Source organism: Octopus bimaculoides, chromosome 21, assembly GCF_001194135.2.
Source record: "Octopus bimaculoides isolate UCB-OBI-ISO-001 chromosome 21, ASM119413v2, whole genome shotgun sequence".
NCBI classification, from domain to species: domain Eukaryota; kingdom Metazoa; phylum Mollusca; class Cephalopoda; order Octopoda; family Octopodidae; genus Octopus; species Octopus bimaculoides.
In genome coordinates this window covers 12463444-12469993 of record NC_069001.1, presented here as the reverse complement: position 1 = coordinate 12469993, position 6550 = coordinate 12463444, and positions in this window count along the sequence as shown.

Below are 6550 nucleotides of genomic sequence, written 5' to 3'. Positions count from 1 at the left end.
GTGAAGCGTAACTCAAACTACATGCGTCGTCTTAGCCACACCAGGTATGTTCAAAAATGTTAAGTTTATCACAATTATTTTTATAGGTCTAGAATCTCATTGTCAAATTAAGTATGTTGAGCTTATCACAACTTCTTAGCATCGTCCTAAATGCGTACAGTGTTTAATGATAAGGTCAAGCTTATCACAGATTCTTTCTCTCGTACACCCTAATTGTGTGATGAAAAAAAAAAAAAAACACGAATTTTTACGTAAACATAAATGCACACTTTCTTGAAGAAATATAGTAAGTGTATCACAAATTCTTTGCGTAGTCCTAGACACTCATCGTTGGATCAGAAATGCTAAGGTAACCACAAATTCTTTGCCAAATTGCACACACGCACTCTCTGATCAAAAAAGGTAAGCTTGCCAAAAATGCATTGCGTAGTTCTGCACAAACATTGTCTAATCAAAGAACGGTGCTCTGAGCCAATCACAAATTCTTTTACAACATTTCTTATGCGTCATGCTACTGACTATCCTTTCATACTCTCGCTTTCAACTTCAGAAATACACTGAACATATAAACCAGTATAAACCTGTAAGTTGCTACCAACGACGCTATTCTTTACTTCTTCCAATATAAAATATAATGGCCCAGATGTATCACTAATTAATTGCGTGGTCTTGGAATGATTTCTCCTACAATAATGTCACCAAGTAAATCCTTGTAGGTAGATTTGGAAAGATGGAAAAGGCCGCAGTATATGCGTGTGTTTGCCTCTGTGCATATGTGTGTGAGTTCGTGTGTTTGTCTATTTGTTTGTCCCAATCTTCGCATGACAACCGGTGTTCTTTTGTTTATACGTACCCGTACCGCCGTAACTTAACCTCGGTAAAAGAGACCAATTTGATAACTACGAAGCTTCAAAAGTTAGTAGTTCTATCGATTTGATTGAATAAGCATTTGATTGAATAAACATGTCCGAGTCGAGTCGATGGGAAGGGGTAAATTCCATAACCGTTACAGGTCTTCTGAGATTGGTAAGAATGATGGCGGTAATGCTACATTCAAATTGAATCCACGTCTTCAAACAAAAATGTAAGTCGAGAAGGGATCCCAGAGTTAGAATTTCTTATGTTTGAACAATTACATGCAATGGTTAGTATCTTGCTCAAGCCCGTCGATAATTTCTTATCCAGAATTTTATGAGTAAATGAATATCGGAGAAATATGCTCAATATGTTTAATCCGACCATCCATCTTCCTCCCCTATTTCCGGGGTGATCTTGGTGCTAGAGTCCTTACATGCACATTCTCTATAGAGTTCTATCAGAAGCAACTGGTATTACACTTTCCCTAATAATACCTAAGCGTTAAAAAAAAAAACTTAGATATGTTTCGACCAAAGATTGGTCCAGGCCATGTCTAACTTAATAGCACCACCTGATAGGATTATCTAGATCCTTTTTACAGTCAAGTTTCTTTTATGGTTCATATTGAGTGAGTTGTATTCAGGTATGGGTGGCTTGTCTGGTACTCTTTGAAGAAAGCTGTCTAGACTCCGTTTAAAGCTGATAGGATCTGTCTCCTCTTTTATCTGTTTCGGGACAATGTTAAACAGGGCATGGCCTGTTGAGGAAAAGAAATTATGCCGCAGTGTACCTATACGTTGTGATTCTGAATTGGGGCAGGGGACATATGGCTCGTGGTCCCAGCCTTCGCTGAACCTTGAAACTAATGTTCAGGTAGTTTGGAAAATGCTGGCGTTATATTTTCCACATCGTACAAATGATGTACTGCTCACGATACAAACTGTAACTATAGATATTATCCTCTCCACCTTGTTCTTGGTCTGCACTAGGTCACCGCCTTAAGAGCTCACAATTCCGATACTACAGACGTTTGATAATAAAGTCGCAGGAAAGTATCGCAAGAGGAATTCTTCAGTGTGAATGCTTTTAATCGACGAAATGCTAATGATATTTGGTGAAACGTGTCATTTGATCAATATGTTAGCTAAAAATAAATAATAGATATTTTGAAAACAAATTTAAGAAACAAAAATAATCCCATCGGTAAAAAAATAAATAATAAATAAATACCCAAAAACCCCAACCACGTCCATCTTAACCAATTCTCAACAAAAATATAAAAAAAAAGTTTCGTAAATTATACAATGAAAGGGTGATATGGAAATGCTGTTGGCCAGATCGGAAAGTATATGTTTCTAAACTGTTAATTAGAAAATTGACTTTTAATTAACTGTAGTGTAGGAATCATGTATAGGTTTGTAATTAAAACAGGCGTAATTGTATGCACACTGAAAGAGTTTGGCTTTGATTATAATTTAGGCGAATCAATTAGGAACCCTACAGAGGGATTGAAAATTATTAATTCTGATAATATATAATAGCACACACACACACACACACACACACACACACACACACACACACTCACCAAACTTTGTACACGGTCAGGCACACGTTTGTGTGTGTGTGCATGTGTGTTGGGGTGTATCATATTAATAAATTACAGTGATCAGGTATTGAGTTCTAAAGTTTATAAACCATACACGCGTTTCACTAAAGAAAATATCACCAGGATTGCAAAAATGCTTCTGAAACATCGAATAATCTTGTTTCACAATTTTTTAGTGTTCAGCAAGAAGTACAATAACGGCGGGTCTTAAATGCCCATTACACATTTCCGTTATAGAAATGAGTGACACACACACACACACACACACACACACACACACACACACAGGTGTATGCGCGCGTGTGTATATATATATGAGTTTGTGTTTGTCTCTGTGTGTGTGTGTGCGTGTGTTTATATATAAATATAAATATTAAAGGAAATACAAAAATACAATTCATACATTAAACATTTATTTACGTTATAATATAATTAAACTATACTATAATATAATAATAATAATAATACCCTGAGGAGTCTCATATTCATAAATGTGAATTTTTATCAATTCACTAGTGGATATGAGTCGAAACAAATTGTTGGATTTATATTTGTTTTAATTACTTGTTATATTATATTATATTACATTATATTATATCTTTTTATAGGATAACTCTATTATATTACAATGTAAACAAATCTTTAGTATGCCAAATGTATTTGTCTATTTCTTTAATATTCGTATATTGTAAATATAACATTTCATTTGTGGCATACCAGTCAAAACTGAATGTTCCTCATCCCTCTGAAGTAAATGGTTTGATATATATATATATCTATATATATATATATATATATATAGGACATCACCTCCAACTCGTTTATTCAGTGTGCTTCTATTGCTCGATATTTATTGCAAGCGGGAAACAGCTCCTATCGTAGCTCCAAGACCACCAGACCACGTGATTTCAATCTGTGTCGGATCTCCTCGATGGCGAGTACTCGTCGCCAGGCATAGCAACAGTCTATCTCGCTTGCAATATATAGAAAACACAGTGTCATTGAATCACTGATGTTGTAACTAGGAAAATAGCCCGTTAGAAAATCTCTGCTCGAGATAGAAATAGTGTATGAACCAAAATGTATTGCTTATGGCTGCTTTAATGTGGCTGTCCTGTAAGAGACGATGGTACTGCCATTTGACCCCAGCCATCCACTATATATTGAAAAAAAGCTATTTTTACAATTAAATCTTATTAAGAATAGTAAGAAAAAATTTACATAATTTGACCGTTGTAGAAGTATATGCAATTTATTGCACATAAATTTTAACTACAAAATCTTATATGGACTATTATGGGACATGTCGACCCCATTTGAGAACCACTGGTTTACAATCTTAATTACAATGTTCATGGGAGATGCAAACGGGGTCGGTTCACATACTGGAACTTACAACACTTCTTTCAAGTTCCAAACTCTATCTGCATGTATATAATGCTTATGGTACTGATGTTCGGCAACACCATGTGATTGCGGACATGCTAGAAATAACAACATTTCCTTTTATATTCTAGGGTTATAGTCTTGAATACGGAAAGGATATGTCCGACATAGAAAGTCCTGTTTCAATAAACAATTTATCAATCAAGTGCTTAACTAGAATTATACGCATTTCTATTCGCAGTTATACGCATTTCTATTCGCAGTTATACGCATCCACATACGTTACTATATACGCAACTATATACGCAACTATACGCTGGTCTGCAAAGTGTGGTCTTGTGTATATATTAGAAGTGAAATAGCTTCACGAGAATACGTGAACGGCACATTGTGTTAGAGAATATATCGATTGAACGAAAGATACATGTAGTTATTCTTAATCCATTTTGACATTGAATGGATTAGAGACCAATCAAACGACGAATTTAAACGAGCGTTCGGTATTCATTAAAGTGATAAAGTTTACCTTAACGACATAGCGATATCCCAGTTAAAACGTTTTACAAATATGGACTTACTCAGTAAACCATTAGATTTATTATTCTTTTCTATAGTAAGGCGGCGAGCCAGTAGAATAGTTAGCACGCCTGTCGAAATGCTTAGCGGTATTTCGTCTGTCTTTACAGATTGAGTTCAAATTCCGCCGAGGTCGTCTTTGCCTTTTATCCTTTCGTGGTTGATGAATTAAGTACCAGAGAAATTCTGGGATCGATGTGATCCGCAAAATTTGAACTTAGAATATATTAAATCAGGAGAAATACTTCAATGTATTTTTTTGCCGGTCTTCCGTCAATTCTGCCAGTTCACCGACTGACTATGCGAAATAGTCAGATTTCCGGCTTTGTGCCTATAGTAGAAAGGATTGTTCTATTCTATCTTTACATCCTGAGGTCAAATTTCGCGGAGGCCAACTTTGATTTTCATTCTTCCAGGGTCTATGAAATAAGAATGTGATGAGCACTTGGGTCGCTATAATTGGAACTAAACGTAGCTCACTGAAACTGCTGGTTTTGTGCCAAAATTTGAAACAAATATTTCCTTCAACTTATGTTCTGAATTCAAAGTTCATCGAGGCTGGGTTTGCTTTTCAAATTTGGGGGCTGGTGACTTACGTACTAGTTGAGTAATTTAACGGATGTAACCAACTTGACCCCTCAACCCGAACTTTAAGACTTTCGATTTATTGTAGAAACAACTATTTCGCATAGTCAGTCGGTGAACTGGCAGAATTGACGGAAGACCGGCAAAAAAATACATTGAAGTATTTCTCCTGATTTAATATATTCTAAGTTCAAATTTTGCGGATCACATCAGACCAAGGTAAACTTCCTTTTTATTCCTCAGAGTGATAATAAAAGAAAAGACTAGTCAAATAAACGGTCTCTCCTCAAAACTACTGGCTTTACACTTACATAAGAGACAATTAAACATTTATAGGTAAAGTTGTTTGATTATGTAACAAAAAATGTATTGCATAGTAATGATTTTTTTCCTTGTTTTTCTCTTCTGATTTCAAATCCATCTAGAATTAGCTGTGCTTTTCAGACAACAAGAGTGTATAACACCAGATCAGGCAGAGATGTTGGCGTGGGTTCCCACACCGGCATCCGAAACTCGGAGTTTTATCATGGCTACTGAATAAGTGTCACATATTTTTACAGATATATATATATATATATATATATATATATATATAATTTAGGGAATAACCAACTATTAACAAATTCAACAATGAAAAATGTCATTCAAAAACATCTAGAAAAACAAATATACTTCAAACCGAGAATTACTGGTCATTGCGTGAGGCACCCAAAAGTGGATACTACTGAAAATGACATGGTCTTATCCAAATAAAAATGAGATTGCCCAGTGGCAATGCATTGCCAGTCATGTTTCTCAAGTTCGCTCCTCATCAGCCATGTGTCTACTCCTCTTACGGCAGTCATTTGAAGGGAGAATCAATAGGGGAAAAAGATGTCTAATCTCTGCGAACAATTTTCTTCAAGACAATGGAATGGCATATGTTAAAGAATTAACGACATGCATGGGGGACCGCGATGGATGGCATCCTCCCCTGAAATCATTGAAGTACGAAACTAAACTAAAACTGGTAATTATTATAAATCATCTAGAGGCTGAGAGAATTCAAATAAACCAATATCTTATGTTGTATGGTATTTGATACACCTCTATTTGTCTACACAAGATACATGCAACTGGCCAATCTTACTTACTGAGTTCATTTTTTGCTAATACTTGTATAAGTTGTTACATAGGAATACGGGTTCTAAATTATGGCATATAATTGAAATTAATTGTACAATAAAATAACCTTCTCTTTTTGCTGTCTATTTTTTTCGAACTAGATAGGGAGGTGGGTTGTAAAACACCATTCGATGAAAGAACTTTAATAGGTTAAGTATCACTTGTTAATAACAATTTTCTCACCTAACTTCCGTATGAAGCATTGTCATCAAAATATAGACTACTAGTCGCTATTATTGATATTTGAGTGAAATCAAATTATACGGTGACTGAATATATTTAATACATTCCATGCCATATAATTTATAATGAGTTTACACTCTTAAACTTCATATATATATATATATATATATATATATATATATATATATA